General features: G+C 31.0%; 1 protein-coding gene across 1 annotated transcript in view; it reads right to left on the bottom strand.

Moving 5' to 3' along the window:
* The window catches only part of LOC107454045 (ecdysone receptor), a 320,420-nt gene extending 302,732 nt beyond the window's left edge, over positions 1 to 17,688 (bottom strand). Inside the window, exon 1 of the mRNA XM_071181001.1 lies at positions 17,282 to 17,688. The gene's annotated coding sequence lies outside the window, so the exon portion shown is untranslated. The remainder of the gene's footprint in view (positions 1 to 17,281) is intronic.
* Between the last annotated feature and the right edge of the window lie 538 nt (positions 17,689 to 18,226).

Here is an 18,226-nt window from a genome sequence, read left to right as displayed (position 1 = left end):
TAAGCAGACGATATTTAGAAAAGCACAGATATTTAGACTGGAAAATGAAATAATTTGAAATTAACCACACGCGCAGACGATATTTACAAAAGTAAAGATATTCAAACCTGAAAAGGAAAAAAAAAAGAGTTATTCCATCAATGAATGCCATAAGTTTGTTTATATCTTCATTATTTTATGAGTTATTAAACATCATATGGGTCCAGGAATTTATAAACACCCTGTACTTAAATTTTTTTAATTAATAAAAAATTGAAGCTTTCGGATGAGTTAGGGTTAGAACTACCTCGCAAAGGTAGTTCTAACCCTAAGGGTTAGAACTACCTTTACCTTGCGAGGTAGTTCTAACCCTTAGGGTTAGAACTACCTCGCAAAGTTGAAGGAAAGCCCTCCCTCATTAGACATGGATATCAACCAATTAGACATGGATGCCACGTGCCATTGACCACAGCATTCCAGGGGGTCTACCTTTCTGCATGTAAAATGGCTTGTGCCTACGTGTGCCTCGACAGACTCCTCGGACGGGGTCAACTCCTTATCTCCCCCATCTGCTGACCAGACGAGTGGTCCTCTCGCCGTTGAAACCCCCCTTCCTCTAGCGTCCACCATGTAAAAGGGGGCGACCGCAAACGATTTGTAGCTAACAAATTATCAATTTGTAATTGTGGGATATCTATTTCACCGAGGAAAGCAAAAGCAGCCTGCCCTCAGCCTTAATGATTTTTTAAGTCCGCAAAACAAACTGTCATTTAAAATGAGAATTTTTAACAAACCTGTATTACTTGACATCAGTAACATTTTCTAAATTTTCTTTCTCCAGTTTATGGAAAAAAAAGCACTTTAAAAAAAAAAAAAAAGAAAGTTGGCGCTGTAAATGCGGGCGATTGACCGAAATATTCGCGAGGAAAATGTGATTATAAGTGCTCGAGTGTTAAGTGAGTGAATGTCAAATAACCCCGTCTGCAGTTAATCTTGTGTCAAGGACGTTACATTGAGAGCGCATATCGCTCATCTCTTTCCAGTCAAGTGAATGAATATCTCTCAATTGAAAAACGCCCAGAGAAATAGTACGGCGCAATTTTTGTTCTATTTTCATCTGGAGAACAGAGCAAAATTGAATTACTAAAAATAATTGCAGTGTTAGTTAATTTTATAGCTAGGCCGCAATTTTTTGATCTTTTCAATTTATTTAGAGAATGAGGCAAATTAAATTACGGAAGATTAGTGCAGAGATAACTAATTTAATGGCTGAGCCGCAATTTTTGTTCCATAGAACTTAATTTAGAGAATGGGCACATTAAATTAACTGCAGTATTAATTCATTTAATGGGTCTGTAGTAAGTTTTGTTCCGTTCGTGCAATATTAGAGAATATGGCAATTTAAAATACTGAAGATAGCTGCAGTGATAGTTAATTTAATGGTTTTGCCACAATTTTTTTTTTTATTTAATAGATCTGTCGCAATTCTTGTTCTGTTCACGCAATATTAGAGAATATGGCGAATTAAAATACTGAAGATAACTGCAGTGATAGTCAATTTAATGGTTTTGCCACAATTTTTGTTTTATTTGCTCATTTTATATCTAGGAACTAAGATTCATTTAATAGATCTGTCGCAATTCTTGTTCTGTTCACGCAATATTAGAGAATATGGCAATTTAAAATACTGAAGATAACTGCAGTGATAGTTAATTTAATGGCTTTGCTAAAATTTTTGTTTTATTTGCTCATTTTATCTATAGGAACTAAGACTCCTTTAATGGATCTGTCTTAATTTTTGTACAGGCAATATTAGAGAATATGGCGAATTGAAATACTGAAGATAACTGCAGTGATAGTTAATTTAATGGTTCTGCCACAATTTTTGCCTTCTTTGCTCATTCTATATCTAGAAACTAAGGTTTATTTAATAGATCTGTCGTAATTTTTGTTCAGGCAATATTAGAGAATATGGCGAATTAAAATACTGAAGATAACTGCAGTGATAGTTAATTTAATGGTTCTGCCGCAATTTTTGCCTTCTTTGCTCATTCTATATCTAGAAACTAAGACTCCTTTAATGGATCTGTCTTAATTTTTGTACAGGCAATATTAGAGAATATTTCGAATTGAAATACTGAAGATAACTGCAGTGATAGTTAATTTAATGGTTCTGCCACAATTTTTGCCTTCTTTGCTCATTCTATATCTAGAAACTAAGATTTATTTAATAGATCTGTCGTAATTTTTGTTCAGGCAATATTAGAGAATATGGTTAATTAAAATACTGAAGATAACTGCAGTGATAGTTAATTTAATGGTTCTGCCGCAATTTTTGCCTTCTTTGTTCATTCTATATTTAGGAACTAAGACTCTTTTAATGGATCTGTCTTAATTTTTGCTCTGTTCACGCACTATTAGAGAATATGACGAATTAAAATACTGAAGATAACTGCAGTAATAATTAATTTAATGGTTCTGTCACAATTTTTGCTTTATTTCCTTATTCTAGATCTAGGAAATACGATAAACTAAATTATTAAACATAATTCCAGTGATAGTCTATTACTTTATTTAATGGACCAGTTGCAATTGTTGTTTTATTTGCTTATTCTTCGAGAAAAAGGGCGAATTAAATTAACAAAGTGAAATGCAGTTTCAGCTAATTTAATGGCTTCTGCCGCAGTTTTTGTTCTATTCGCGTATTCTAGAGAACATAGCAAATTAAATTACTTAAGATAACTATGATAGTAAATTTAATGGCTTAACAGCAATTATTGTTCTATTCTCCCATTCTAGAGAACAGAGCAAATTAAATTACAGAAGAAAATTGTAGAGAGAGTTAATTTATTAATAGGTCTGCCGTTATTTTTGTTCTATTCGTTTAATGTAGAGAATGAGACAAATAAAATTACTGAAGATAATTGCTGAGTTAGTTAATTTAATGCCTCAGAAGCAATTTTTTTAAAACTTAATCAAGAGATTAGGTTAAATTAAAATACTGAAAATATTTGCAGTGATAGTCAAGGGAAAATTTTTGTAGATACGTTAAATTGATCTCATATTTACTAGAAGTGTAAGTTTCTATGCAATTAAACAATTGTAAGAATTAAAAAAAAAAAAAAAAAAAAAAAAAGAAACTTAAAAGTTCTTTTGTTTTGCAGTTCAAAAACGCCACGCGACGGTAGCTCAAGTTAGGAGGCGATCAGCGATCTAAAGAATTGGTGAAATAAAATTTAAGGCAATTGCAGTGATAGTTAATTTAAAGGCTTTATCCAAAAAAATTTATTCTATCCGTCTAATCTAGAAGATAGATAAAATTAAATTACTGAAGATAATTTCTGTGATAGTTAATTTAATGACTATCACCTCGTGTAAAGCACAGACAAAATGTAAAATTGGGGATGCCTACTAACGCTGGGTGATATCGCTATTTCATACTTGTGATATATCATCGGAATATTTCGAATTATCGTATTCAATTTTATAAATTTTCATTGCTTTTATATTAGGCAATATTTCTGTTACTCAAATAAAAGAAAAAGAAAATTCGAAATTTTTTTCAAGCAACTTGTTCTTGTTGTCGTAGGTCATTGAGGCAAAAAGTGCGATTGTTATTGCTTTCCAGTGGCGCCATCTATGACCAAGAATTCGACTTCTGTCACACACATACTTCACACCCGTTTATAGGGCGGTCCATTCATTCATCCACGGCTCGTAATTTTGACCTGAACGAGAGAACGATCTTTCTCCAATTCAGTACCCCCAGAGGTATAATTTGCTATGGGAACATGGAGGACATTGTGACCCGACAGATTTAACGTGCAATAATCACCACTTACTACACAGGAAGTCTTCAGATTAGGCTATCTCGGTTCCCTCAAACAAATTTACTAGTTATAATAATACAATATCGTATTAATAAAATAATATGAGATATTTGAAAATTACATTTTTCAGGAAGATAAATTGGGAGAAAATTTTATTTTCGCCAGACTCAAAAAGTAAAGAAAAAGGTTCTCACTTACGAAAGACACTAAAGAAGTTTTCGATGTTGAAGGAAGTTTATTAAGTAAGTATTCTAATGCAGAATGGTTCAGTGTAGTAATTCAGTGTAGAATGGTTCAGTGTAATGAATAAAAGGCCATATTTAATAACAATCAAATTTAATAATTGTTAATGACTAACGGCGTGATGGCGGAAATGTGATCAGCATTGAGCACCGACCGCCTTTATTTTCCAAACAACCTAGTCCCATCAATCTGTAATTAGGTGATCTTCAAGTCATTGTATGGGATCGAACCCCTTTGCTTTACGATGACTGCTCAGTGCCTGAACCAGTGCTACAGCGTTGCAAGATGTGTTAGATTATGCGAATGAGAGAATCGCGATATATCGATGAATCGACCCACTTAAAACTCAATTTACAGCGATGTTTTTACTTTTTACAAGTTTCAGTGTTTCTAAATGTATAAAGATTTCTCTTTTATAAAAAAGTATAGATAAATATTGCATTGAATTCCATCCGAACAGGAAGAAAAAAATGTTTTGTCTCTAAGGGGAAAAAAAGCGATAAGTTTCTCTCTTAAGTTTTCTGAAAAGAAATATTGTTTTATTTTGAAGTATTTATTATACTCTTATACAATAAATATAAAACTAAATTTTTTTTTTTTTTGGTCTAAATTGTTCATATTATTCTCCTTCCTGTGTTTCATATTATTCTCCATCCCGCTCTAGATTGAATATCTATTTATTTTTGTCTTAAAATCAAACATACATGAAAGGATCGCGATGAAGAATTTTCGCAAAGATGAGAAGGGCCAGCGCACAGTGCCTCCCCCCTTCCCCCCAAAAATGGACCACTCTAAATAACTTTTGATCTAATGATCGGATCTTCAAGTTCTAGGACTAATACTTAATGGTTCGAGAGAGTTAATGCAGACGATATTTTAAGTTACGAAATCAGACACAAAAACGTACTTTCTCTGAATATGCATATCTTTTTAGCGACGGATTCGGATTTCTGACCCCCGAATTATAGGGGGTAGCCGCAACCTGGGAAATAGGGTCCCTATAGTTTGGTCAAAACAGTGATAAAAGTGTCGACTGGTAATTTGACTTTTTGCGTATTTCACCATATCTCGGGAACTCTTAAGCGAATTGAAAACAATTTGCAGACGATGATAAAACACGCTTATCCAAAGATAATTTCCATGCAAAATATTAATTTTAGTGAATATTTATTATTATTTTATTTAAAAAGAGTCGAAAAATTTTTTTTTGTAAGGTATAGATATTTTTTTGAGTTTAAAGTATTTAATTTTACATGAAAAATACGAAATTCGAGCAAAATCGTTTGAATGTTCCAGAGGAAGCAAATTTTGAGCATTCGACTTCTTTAAAATTCAATTTCTCAGGAAGTATTCAACCGATTTCGCTCAAATTGCTTATTTTGCTATGTAAAATTACATACTTTAAAATGATATAAAAAAATAGTATGCCTTACAATTAAATTTTTTCCGACTATTATTAAATAAAATAAAAAAAATAATAAATATTCATTAAAATATATTTTTTTACACGGAATAATCTTTAGATAAACGATTTTATAATTGTGCGCAAAAAATTTTCAATTCGCTTTAAAAGTTCTCGAGATATGGTGAAATACGCAAAAAGTCAAATTTAATATGGGGTCCTAAGTTTGGATCGCTCTCCTGACTATACTATGGAGACCATATTTCCCAGATTGTGGCTAATCCTTTTATTTTGAGTGTTAGAAATGCGAATCCGTTGAAAAATGGTATGTTTATTCAGAGAAAGAACACTTTTGTGTCTGATTTCGTAAGTTAAAATATCGTCTGCACTAATTAGCATATTTGAGGTCACTCCTTTGAACGATTAAGATTGAGAGTCCTAAAACGTTAAGATCCCTTCGTTAGATTAAAAATTATTCTGGGTGAATTTTTATTTTTTTATTTTTTTTTTTTGGACTTACTGTACAACCAAGAAAAAAGTATCCGTTACTTTTTTTTCCAGTTTCTTTTTTTCTTTTCTTTTTTAAAAAAAAAAAAAAAAAAAAAAAAAAAAAAAAAAAACATGCTTCTAGACTTCTATCATTAGACCATTTATTTTTCGGAGTGATCACTTTTTTATTTTATTTTACGCACTGTATGTTAAAAAAAACATACCTGCCAGCTTTTACGATTATTACGAACGATATATTCTAGTGATAACCAGTTGTATGCTTTAATATATTACTCTGGGTGTGAAAAATTTAATTTAAAATCATTTTAACCACCACAAACATAGAAAATTTTAAAAATAAATACGTATATATGAACCCTAATTGTTTTATGTCTAATATGTGTAAAACCTTGACAAATATTTTTAAAGAAATTACTTACAACTTTTATACTTTTACTCAGGTTTAACTCAACCACTATGAAAAATCTTTATCAAAATCGTATAAAAAGACTAATAACTAAATGAATAAAAATGTTTCAGATCGAAAAATATTATTAAATTCCAGTAAAAAAAACAAATTTATCAATAGCATATTATTTTGAAACTTATATTCCGCTGATAAAAACTAAATACAAACTTCATTTCAAGTTTCATTTCTACAAAAGTTTCATTTCTACTGCAAAAATTAACATTAGATTACAGCAAGATAAAATATTTAATCAGTAACATAATCTATAATCATGGTAAATTAAGAGACAGACAACAGTAAGTGTCAAGACCTAGATATATAAGAGATAAGAACTCTTGAACAGAAATTCGACACATTTATCAAGAAATTTAATCGGTCATTCAATTCTTTTTCTCGCCAAGAAAGCGGTTTGCGTAACATTTTGATAACGTTTGACCCAAGTCAAATAATAATCACACATTTATTAACGTTTTTAATAAAGAAAAAAAATGTAAAGATTTAAAGCAATTTTTTTCTCATCATATTAAAAAATCGGCCTCTGTTTTCGTGAAGTTTGAGACTATTTAATTTCGTTATCATCAGCATGATGGTGGTTTTATCATTAATTTATAATAATTTTATCATTGCGCACCAGCCGTTTTTACCAACAATCCAAGTCTGGTTGGGTTTCAAGCCACTGCCAGGAACCTAGTTCTCCGCAATGATTGCTGAGTATGTAAGACTTTGTTTTTTAAATAGATAATAATATTTTTAAATAAATAATAATAATAATAAATAAATAATAATAGTTTTAAATAAATAATAATAATATTAAATAAATAATAATAATTTTAAATAAATAATAATAATAAGGCTTAATAAGTCCGATTTTTATTGAAAAAAATATTTTGTAAGACCATAAATATGTAATTAGCATAACTATTCTTATTTCCACTGAGTTCATGATACTGGGATTTTTTTTATTAAAGTGGTAGTTAAAACTATAAAATATTCTCTAATTTCAAGAACAAAATCCCCACTTTCTTTCAGAATGAAATATTTCACATCATTACGAATCGGTGTTTTTGCACTATCTCCGCTGAAAATGTATTTAATAAAAAGGTTAATAAATATAGAAATGCATAACATAACAAAGTTTAGTAAATAAAAATATATAATTGTAAAAACTGAAAATTTGAAAAATATATTTTGAAATTGCATGTTCTCTATGGTAAAAAGTTGCAACTTTTTAAAAGCATTACTTTTTTTGTCATTTTAGATGTTTAGTTTAGTCGCCATGGATAGGAGGCATTGGAGGCTACGCGTGGTGGAGGCAGTCAAGGCCTGTAAGGGGCTGTCGTGCTGACGAAGAAGAAGATGTTTAGTTTATATAATAGATTAGAATATGTTGAATTGTTATATTATAATTTATGAAAAAAATAACGTAAAATTAAGTGAAATTAAAGAAATTTAAAGTAACTTTTTGAATCTGTGTTTCATAAAAAAAAACAATAATAAGGCGGCAAAAGAAAATGAGTAAAAAAAATTTAAACTCATTATTTAGTTTTTATCAGTGATTTGATTTCGTTAAATAAAAAAAACAAAGCAAAACAAAATCGAATGATAACTCTAATTAAAGATCAACCATTCAAAATTCAATAATTATTATTGGTTTGTCTCTGCTTTTTTTCTTTCTAGAATTGACGCCACTAATAAAATTAACTAAAAGAACCTTTTGTTTTGAAAAATAACACCCTTCGCTGAAAAAAAAATTAGATTTTTCTTGTTTAAAAAAAGAAACAGCTTAAAATTTAGTAATTAAGTTGAAAAGATAATTTTGCATAGGCCAAAATGTCTGTAAGTTTTTATAAAAGATAAAAGCTCCATACAATCTATTTACACAAGGAATACAAGAATGATTTTTTTTTTCCACTCAGAAACGTGCCCCCAAAAAGAAAAATAACTTTTCATCTTCGTAAAAATTCCCAACAGAAAGGCCCCAGGTAAGTTGTGGTGTTTTGGATCAGTTAACGACTGTGCTGCCATCTAGTTTTCTTTTATTCATGAAGGCGCTTTATTTCAACCAACATTACTTTCGAAAAGCTAATATAATAGTTGATTTAGTGTTATCGATCAAACAAATTAAAATATTAAATTGTAAATTTATAATATTATTATAACATTGAAAATATGAATGTGTCTAAAAAAACTGAAGCAATTGAGGGTTATTCATCAAAAATGTCACATGAATAACGATATAAATATGTTAAATACAGTATAAAAATTGAAATTTAATTTTAAAAAAAGAAGAAGAAAAAATCTCTGTGAATTATGGGATACTTTTTTAAAAAAATATTAAATTTAAGACCTTTACTCAAGGCCTTAGAGAACAAGATTTTAAGCAGTTTACCAAAAAATAGCAGTAATCAGTAATATTGTCCCTGAGAAATGCGAATAGCTAGATAAAAACATCTTATTCTGTCAGGATAGGTAATACATCCGATAATATTTATTGCTGCATCATATGAGTGAAATAATTTTTTATCTATTTTTGAGATATCAATACTTTATTCAAGGCGCCAGATGAATCTTATTGAAGAAAATAAATTAATAGTACAATTTTTTTTAAATCTTAATTTTAAGCTAGTGTTGGGTTTTAAATTATATTACACGAACATATTATCTTGTGAATTGTACTTCTCTAATTCTTAAAAAAAAAAAAAAAAAACTTTGCTCCATAACTTTAAAATTAAATTAATTCATATCGAAAATTAATTTTAATTCATATCGAAAATCCAATTCCACCAATTTTTATTCATTACTGTTCTTAATTATGAATGAATTGAAGAAACAAATGAAAGCAATAGAGATATTCATTCATTACTGTGCTTAATTATTGAATGAATTGAAGAAATAAATCCAAGCAATAGAGATATTTTATTATTGTGTTTAATTATGAATGAGTTGAAGAAACAAATAAAAGTAATAGAGATATTTATTAATTATTGTGCTTAATTATGAAGTAATGGAAGAAACAAATACAAGCAATAGAGATATATAAGCTGCTATAAACGATATATTTCAAAATGTAGCCTGTCATTATTCAGGCTGAAAAGAAAAATACAAATTTAAGTTAGCTATTCTATTTTTAAAAAGTTGGTAATAAATATTTTTGCAATAATAAATATTTATATTTATTAATATTTTATTAATATTTATTATATTTATTTTATGAATTGCAATAATAAATATTTTTGCAATTCAGTTTTTTTAGAGGGAAATTTATAATGAAAATAAATAAAATTCATTAGCTAAATTTGTTATTGAATAATTTATAAATTATTTCATAATATATCTGAAAGCTAATGTAGTAGAAAAACGGATTTTTGAAGTTAAAGAGACCGTCTAGATTGTAACTGTGCGTCGACGAACATAATCGAGCTTTTATTATTTATTTTTTTTCTTTCCTGACCTTAATTTAAACTGGTGATATTATCTCATAATATATAAGGGTGCAAGGACAATTTTTTTTCTTCACCAAGCACTCGGGTGTGCGAAGGTTGAATTGATTGCTTTTTGCTTTGTCTTCAGACTTTTGATGGTTATCTTTAATGGGTTAACGGCGTACGGAAGAAAAAAATTATAAAGCGCACTTAAAAGATTGAAAACAAAACAGAAAGAAGATATACGATAATCACCGAATTCAAAATTTATAAAACATATTTAAAACATGAAACATTATACACACGAACAGTAAGTGAATTTGATAATTATAAAATACATTTAAAAGGTATAAAAGATCAAAACAGAATAGAAGGAAATATGAATAGAGTTAAAAAGCTTAAAATGATCAATCACTGTCAACTACCCTATTTTAAGAACAATTCTAATTATTTATCCTTGGGAATTCATCTTATTCATCGTGAATAATTCATCTTGAAAACAAGAGTTTGTCTGCGTGTGTGTATCTCTTATGGATTTACAAGTATGCAAGGAACCTGAAATTTGGACGCAAGGGTCAATTTTAGATCCCGATTCCAAATATCTTTTAAAAATTTCAATTAGTTTGTTTGAGTGGGACGTTAAAAAAAAAATTTTTCACTCATTCGTTTAACATTAGGCATTGTTATAACTGAAAAGGTAGACGATCCGGTTTGTTCAAACATTTAGAAGATAACATCAGTGAAGTTTGCTTGCTTACAGCTCTGTTTAATCAAGGAACGGAATTTACTGCACGTTCTTAGCATTCAATTATTTTTTTATTCATTATGTCAGGTAAACTAGATGATCAATATATTTAAGGGAATGCAGCGATCGTCTTCTAACAGATAACTCAGGTTCGAATCCCAATCAATTGGAATTTTGTGCTCGAATTCTGTTCAATCACAGCGTTGGCGTAAAATATCTTAGTGGTAGATGAATCAGGCGTAAAAATACCTTTGTCGTCTTGGTAAGCGTGAAAGGTATTCGTGGTTTCCCTTCTATATCGGACACAAATGTAGGTTAGTTCCATATGGTAGACGGAGCATGGTTAAAAATCCCCTTGTCGTCGGGGTAAGCATGGGAGGTTTTCGTGGTTTTAATATTATATCGTACGCAAATGCAGGTTAGTTCCATCAAAAAGTTCTCCAAGATGACTAGTTTACAGCAATACCTTTGTCTTCTGATTTGGGTTCAAAGTCACAAGGCTATGGAGTTGAACATTAATAGTCGCATACCCAAATTCAATTGGTTGCTCAACGCAGTTTATAAAATAAAAGAACAAAAGTGGATGACGTGAGAGCTACGTCACCAAATTTCTATTATCAGCATTACTATTATTAGTATTACTATTATTATACTATAGTATTACTTTCATTAGTATTACTATTATTATACTACAGTATTACTATTATTAGTACATATTTCAATTATCAATATTAGCTTATCTAAAACCATTCTTTTTAAACGCGTTTTTAAAAACTAAATAATTTTAGAGTGACATTCCAATCCTTTTAAAATTTATACTTTTAGGAAATAATAAATGAGTAATTTTCTTTAGTATTATAGCATTACTATTATTAGTATTACTATTATTATACTATAGTATTACTATTATTATTATACTGCAGTATTACTATTATTAGTATTTCAATTATTAATATTAGCTTATGTAAAACCTCGCTTTCAGAACGCGTTTCTAAAAAATAAATAATTTTAGAGTGGCATTCCAATTCTTTTAAAATTTATATTTTTAGCAAATAATAAATTATTAATTTTCTTTATAGGCGTTGCAATGCGTAGGGGGAAAAAAGGTGTCTTAAAACTAAAAAAATAGCTAAACGAAATGACACCTTTCTCTTGTATTTTAAATTTCTGGAAAATCAATTACATCTGTAATGATTTTTAAGAATTTATCACTTTTAAATTTTAATATATCGCTTATTTGGTGGAACAATGACGTAATTGATATATAATAGAAACTATCAGTTACTTCATTGTTTTCACCAATATGCAGGTCAAGGGGTAAGAACGTTTTATGTTCATTTTTTCACAAAAATGACGATTGGATTGCTGTTTGTTTCGTCGTCACGTGGAAAATAGGTTCTCCGCGAGAGTTATTACGCAGAGATGTGCTCTAGAAAAACGGTTATGTGCCTGATTCTTGCCCAAACAGGAGGACTGTTACATTATCGCCAAAGCTTAAAAACGTGGTGGGGGGGGGTAAGATCTAACAGACGGGGGCAAAGGAGTGACAAACAATAGCCATCGAGCCGTGGTTGACTCAGGGGATAGAGCGTTCGCCTTTCAATAAGGGGAACCGGGTTCGAATCCCTGTGATGGCTGGTCGATACGAATTCCGCACCGACCACAGTGCTGACGTAAAATATCCTTAGTGGTAGACGGATCATGGGATAGAGTCCCCTTGCTATCAGGCTAACCGTGGGAGGTTTTCGTGGTTTTCCTCTCCATGTAACGCAAATGCGGGTTAGTTCCATTAAAAAGTCCACCAAGGAAGGCAAATTTCTTCCAATACTTAAACCAGAAGCTCCCTTGGGTTCTGGATTGGGTTCAAAATTACAAGGCTACGGAGTTGAACATTAGTAGTTGTAAATTCAAAATTGGGTCAGCTGTTCAACGACGGATATGAAAAAAATAAAATAAAAAAAACAATAGCCATCAGCATACAGAGGGATATCATTTTCAAAAGAATACTTAACTGCTCTAGTGTTAGCATAGCATAAAGACTGCTAAATATCAAGATTTACAAAAAAAACAAAACAAAAAAAAATTGGAAAAATTGTAATGGGGAGAATTTTATGAAAACCTCCGTATTTTGAAAGTACCTCAGTTTTGGATCANAGGAAAATTGTGAATCTTGCATCATTGGAATTTGCCTTAAACTTGAATCAACGTTTGATTATAAACTTCAATAAAATACAATTCCTGTCAAAGTACAATTAACTCTAAATACAATTAATTTCAGTAATTTAATGCAAAGAAGAAAAAAAGCATTTGAATTTCATTCCAAATCTTGCTAATAGTGTTTCATTTAATTTGCTTTTCTTTCGGTAAATTATTTTAACACTATATTGCCCAAAGAAGTCATTTTAACTGTTTTTTAATTTCAGTTAGAAAAACAATGATATATATGGCACAGTTTCTTAGAATTTCGGGACTTTTAATACAACATGTAATTTTTTTTATTGTTAATATTTACTAATAACTTGTTTTATAACTGTAAATAATATAAACAATATTAAAAATTAATTTTAGAGAAATTTCTTTAGATTTTAGTTCTTCTTTCACAATTCAGTCATTTTGACTCCTTTTGGGCAATATAAGGTTTACACTAAGTTTCAGTCTTTCTAGTGTTAAACTTATGTTAGGGATGTTTTACGATAAAAAGTAAAACGCAATTATAGGTGAGATATAAAAGTTTCAGACTCTCAGTGGCTGAGCGGTAGTGCTTCGCGCTGTCATGCCACAGGTCCCTGGTTCGATCCTCTGGCCGGGCAAGGTAGACTCAGCCTTTCATCCCTTCAGTAGGTCGATAAATGAGTACCAAGAATGCTTGGGAACTAAACACTGGGGGTTCCGCGTTCGACTGACCACCTGACCGTAACATCTGCTCCTGCACCCCAGGGCCCAAGGTAAAGAAAACTGAGATAGGCACAGTAGGCCCTGGCCCTCTATGGGCTGTCGCGCCTATGAGTTTAGTTTAGTATAAAAGTTTCAAAAATGGAAATGTACTTGTAGATATGTAATATGTTTGCAAAAAAAAGAGAGAAAAAATCTACTGTTATTTTTTATTAGAAAATTATATATTTAACATACTAAGCAACATTGCTTTCAGTTCAACATTTTTAAGCCCAGTAGCACCCCTCCATGACTCATGTTACTGAAAACTGTTTTTAAATAAAATATGAAATAAAGTTAAATAGATTGGAAAATAATAATGGTAAAAAAAGAAAAATATGCTATATGTTTTAAACAACAGCAATTTAAAAGGAATTAAAAAACATGCTAAACAAGATGAAATAATAATGCGCGGCAATGCGGAAACCCAAGAGTCCTCACAATAAACAGCTCATTTATAAGACTAGAGTAATTTTGTGGGTTGAATATGGAATTTCCGTGGGGGAGAGCAGATTCACCCGCCCATTTCTAAATAGGGGGGAACCGTCGATTTTTAGAAAAAGCTCAAAGCAAACCGCTGATGAGGTGACCTTGAACTTTGATAATCTCTCGCTACACACCCCCAAAAATGTGTACACGCACACATAAAGACCCATGAAAATAAAAATAAAAAAGTCAGGGACACACTTTCTGAGAAAAAGGACCCATTCATAAAAAAAAACGAACGTTTTGGGATTGGCGGATTGGACTATTTTTAGCAGCTGCAGAGGCAAATGTTCGAAGAACATTTCATAATCAGATAGGGAAAGTGATTTTTTCTTTTCTTCTTTTCTTTTGAATTCCCCCCTTAAAATACCCTGGAGAGAGATTGTACGTGCAATAACGGAAGAGTCTAACTGGATGAGGAGGAGAGGGTCATTGCCATTTTACCTAGAAAGTCTGTTGTCAAACAAAGTAAGCCATGGCGTAGAAGTTCGTAATTTGTTCCAGACTAGACTGCCTAGCTATTGTGAGAAGGAAGGATTTATTAAATCTATGGGCATTTGCCCTAAATCGCATATTTCAGAAATAAGATGGCAGAGAAATAAGCAAATTAAATTAAATAGATGGAGAAAGAGTAACGGAAGAAAAAAAAAGGGCGAAGAGAAATTAATAACATACAGGGCATACCGAAATATCTGAGAATCTCTGTATACTCAGTGTGCTAGTCTAGAAAATACGTACTTATAAGGATCCACAAAACGGATCTCGAAAAAAAGAGCACCGGAAAAAAAGGGTCCGAGAAAAATGCAAAAAAGCACCGGAAAAAAAAGCATTGGAAGAAAGATCGTCGGGAACAGAAGCACGTCGTTAACTATTTATTTTATAAATGCAACTTCCGATTCGCATCGGGAACCCGAATTTTATGTAGCTAAATAATTATTCGATCATAATTAGACATTAAAAAAAAAGCATGGGATAAAAGCACTGGAAAGAAAAAGCACTCGAAGAAAAAGTAAATGAAAAAATGCAATAGAAGAAAATTGCGGTACTCTTTTGTTGAATGATAGGTGTACCTTCTTGGCTTAATTCACAAAAGGCCAATGACCAGCTTGGCTGGTTCAAGTGTCATGGGAAGCAACAACAACAACTCATAATTAGAATTTAAAAAAAAAATAAAAGCATCGAAAAAAAAAGCACTGGAAAGAAAAGCACCTGAAGAAAAAGTAAATGAAAAAAAAAAAAATGCACCGGAAGAAAATTGCGGTACTCTTTTGTTAAATGATAGGCGCACTTTTTTGACTTGTCATTAGAAACAACAACAACTTTAAATTTATTTATTATTTCGTAACATAATTTTTCAAGTTTTTAACAATTGTCTAGTGTTTTTATGGAATATTTCTGCAAACGAAACTTTCTTTTACGCGAAATATAGGATTGTCCAAATTATGTAACACGCGGTCCCCATAAATTTATCGTTTGCGATAATTTGATGTCCAAAAAGTCGAGGAAAAAATTATTTTAGTGTCAATTTTATTAAAATACAAAATTTAGTTCATATAATTCAAAATAGTTCATTATAGTTAAAAATTAGCTACTGTTCAAGCAATATTCCCACCTTTTGAGAAGCACACACACCGGTCTAATTTTGCTTATGCCATTGTGTAAAACTGTAACATTATTTCTGTGCAAATAAATACAATTGAACTTAACGTGATGACGTCATTCCAGATGTTTTTGAAACATTATCACTTCCTTCTCAGCAAACGAGATAATTACACTTTGTCACTTTGAGGGAAAACCGATCAGATCACTGTTATTTATTTACATTAAACAACATCTGAATCAAAATTAGAATCCTCATCGTTTTTATACTTCACTTTCACGAGCACAATCAATATCAATTCGTGGTATATTCATTCATTATATTATTCCTTATTAAATGTTTATAGCTGTAACTTTCTTTGTAAGTTATAGAGCACGTGATGGTTGCCATAGTTTGTTTACAGTGAAGGTCATTGACCTTTACGAAAGAGAATTTTATATCTCCTCGTAATTTCACTTAATTATAACTTATAAAACTATATCATCGTAAAATGAAATAAAATAATGAAGTTGTAATTCTAAATTAAGTTGAAAAAGGGAAAATTCTATTTTTGTCACCCTTAAAACGTAAGACGAATCACTTTTGAAAGACGTGGAGGGAGATATTCAATATGCAAAAAGTGAATTATTGGGACTCTATTCTAGACTGCGGCTTCTGACCATGTTTTTAGGGTTAAAAATATTCGAATTTGGAGGGGGGAAAAACGATGTTTATGAAGTACGATTTTCGTCTGATTTCGTAACCTAAAATGTCGTCTACGTAAAATAATCAGCATATATTTAAATTAAAGCCTTTGAACTATTAAGATTGATTCGCAGTAACTGAAAATCTAATCATTAAATCAAAAGTTATTCAGGGTTTTCAGCTTAATATTATGCACACGCTACATTTCTAAACGAATTAACTTTACGATTAGTTGCGCTAGATATTAATAAAAAGAAAGAATCTAAGAAATTATATGCGTGAAGTTGCTATACATTTCCAATTGTTACATGAATTTCATCACCAAAGAAGCTGAGTGCATTTGCAAATTGGGTTGTTTCTGAGATAATTTGTTCAGGCCGCGATGGCTCAGGGGATAGAGAGTTCGTCTTCTAATGAGTTGAACCAGGTTCGAATCCCTAGCGAAGGCTGGTCGATATGAATTCCGCATCCAGCTTGCACCGACCCCAGTGCTGACGTGAAATATTCTCAGCGGTAGACGGATCGTGGGTTAGAGTCCTTTTGCCGTCAGGTTAACCCTGGGAACTTCTCGTGGTCTTCCTCACCATGTAACGCAAATGCGGGTTAGTTCCTCCAAAAAGTCCCCACAAAAGCAAATTTCTCCCACTACTAGATCCAGGAGTTCCCTTGTCTTCTGGATTGGGTTCAAAACTATGAGGCTACGAGTTGAACATTAGTAGTCGTAAACCCAAAAAATTGGGTCGGCTGTTCGACGAAGGTTATAAAATATATATTGCTGAAACTCAAGCGTTCTTTTCCATTAGCGCTAAATTATCTAACGGATCTAGTTTAGCCAACGTCGAAGCGAGTACAAGCAATTTTCATGCCTCCTGTTTATAAATGTACCCTGAAAGCACGATATAAAAAATAGTACAAATTTTCATAACTTAATGTTTCATATCACATTTGAACATTTAAAAAGAAAAGAAAAGAAAAACATTTATGACAAATAGTTCACTTACTTGACCGAAATTGAATTTGAAAACAGTCCAGTTCACAGTTGATCATAATTTATTCCAAGTCAATTTTCCAAAAAACGAATAAAAATAATTTTTTTTTTTTTTCGAAAGTTAAGAATGTTTACTGTCAAATTCCACTTAAACAACCGCTAAACACGTGACAACGGAAGACTTTTTTCCACCACTTCATCAAAAAGTTTTTTCTCGCCAATCGGAACTCAAATTTACCGCTTCCTAATAAACTTTGGCACACGAGTTAATTTTTAAATTAAGGACACGAGCCTAATTTTTTTATCAAATGTAATAAAAATAACAATTAAATCATATTCAAAGGTTATTGGGAGGCATAAAACATTATCTTTTCCCAATAGGAAACCCGTACATATTTTGTGAACAGGGTTACATCATCTGTAATGAGCGCCAACACGCGGCGACAGCTGCCAAGCAAACGATAAAAAAGAAAAAAAAAAATTATTCCATTTGACTTTTCTAAAGAAATATCGAGATTTTCCTCGATGCTTTTTGAGGAGGGGAGTTATTTCTGATTGTTGTTGATGAAAAGAACAAAAAAACAATAACAATAAAAATAGATTTTTGAATTATTGTTATTATATCTTCCCTTTAAAAGCTTCGACCCTCACCATCTTGGAATTTGTGTTAAATTATAATTTTGTGTTTTTGTGCATATTAAACTTTCGATGATATAAATATTCTATATTTATCTAATATATCGTCTAATTTATCTTATCATCCAATTTAACCAATGGATACAATTGATACACGAACGTAAGCAAAGGCAAGTCGGTTTCAGTAGCGTAAAAACAATAAAGTATCACGTGATAATTAAGATTTTACATAGAAACTTAAAGTGCGTCTAATAATTTGGCCAGGTACTGTAGAATTATTAAATACCACAATGCTTTTCAAAAAAGGTCGAGCCGCTTTATT

Source organism: Parasteatoda tepidariorum, chromosome 5 (genome assembly GCF_043381705.1).
Source record: "Parasteatoda tepidariorum isolate YZ-2023 chromosome 5, CAS_Ptep_4.0, whole genome shotgun sequence".
Classification (NCBI taxonomy): domain Eukaryota; kingdom Metazoa; phylum Arthropoda; class Arachnida; order Araneae; family Theridiidae; genus Parasteatoda; species Parasteatoda tepidariorum.
The sequence above is the reverse complement of the archived record's forward strand: the minus strand, read 5'-3'. Positions and strand labels throughout refer to the sequence as shown.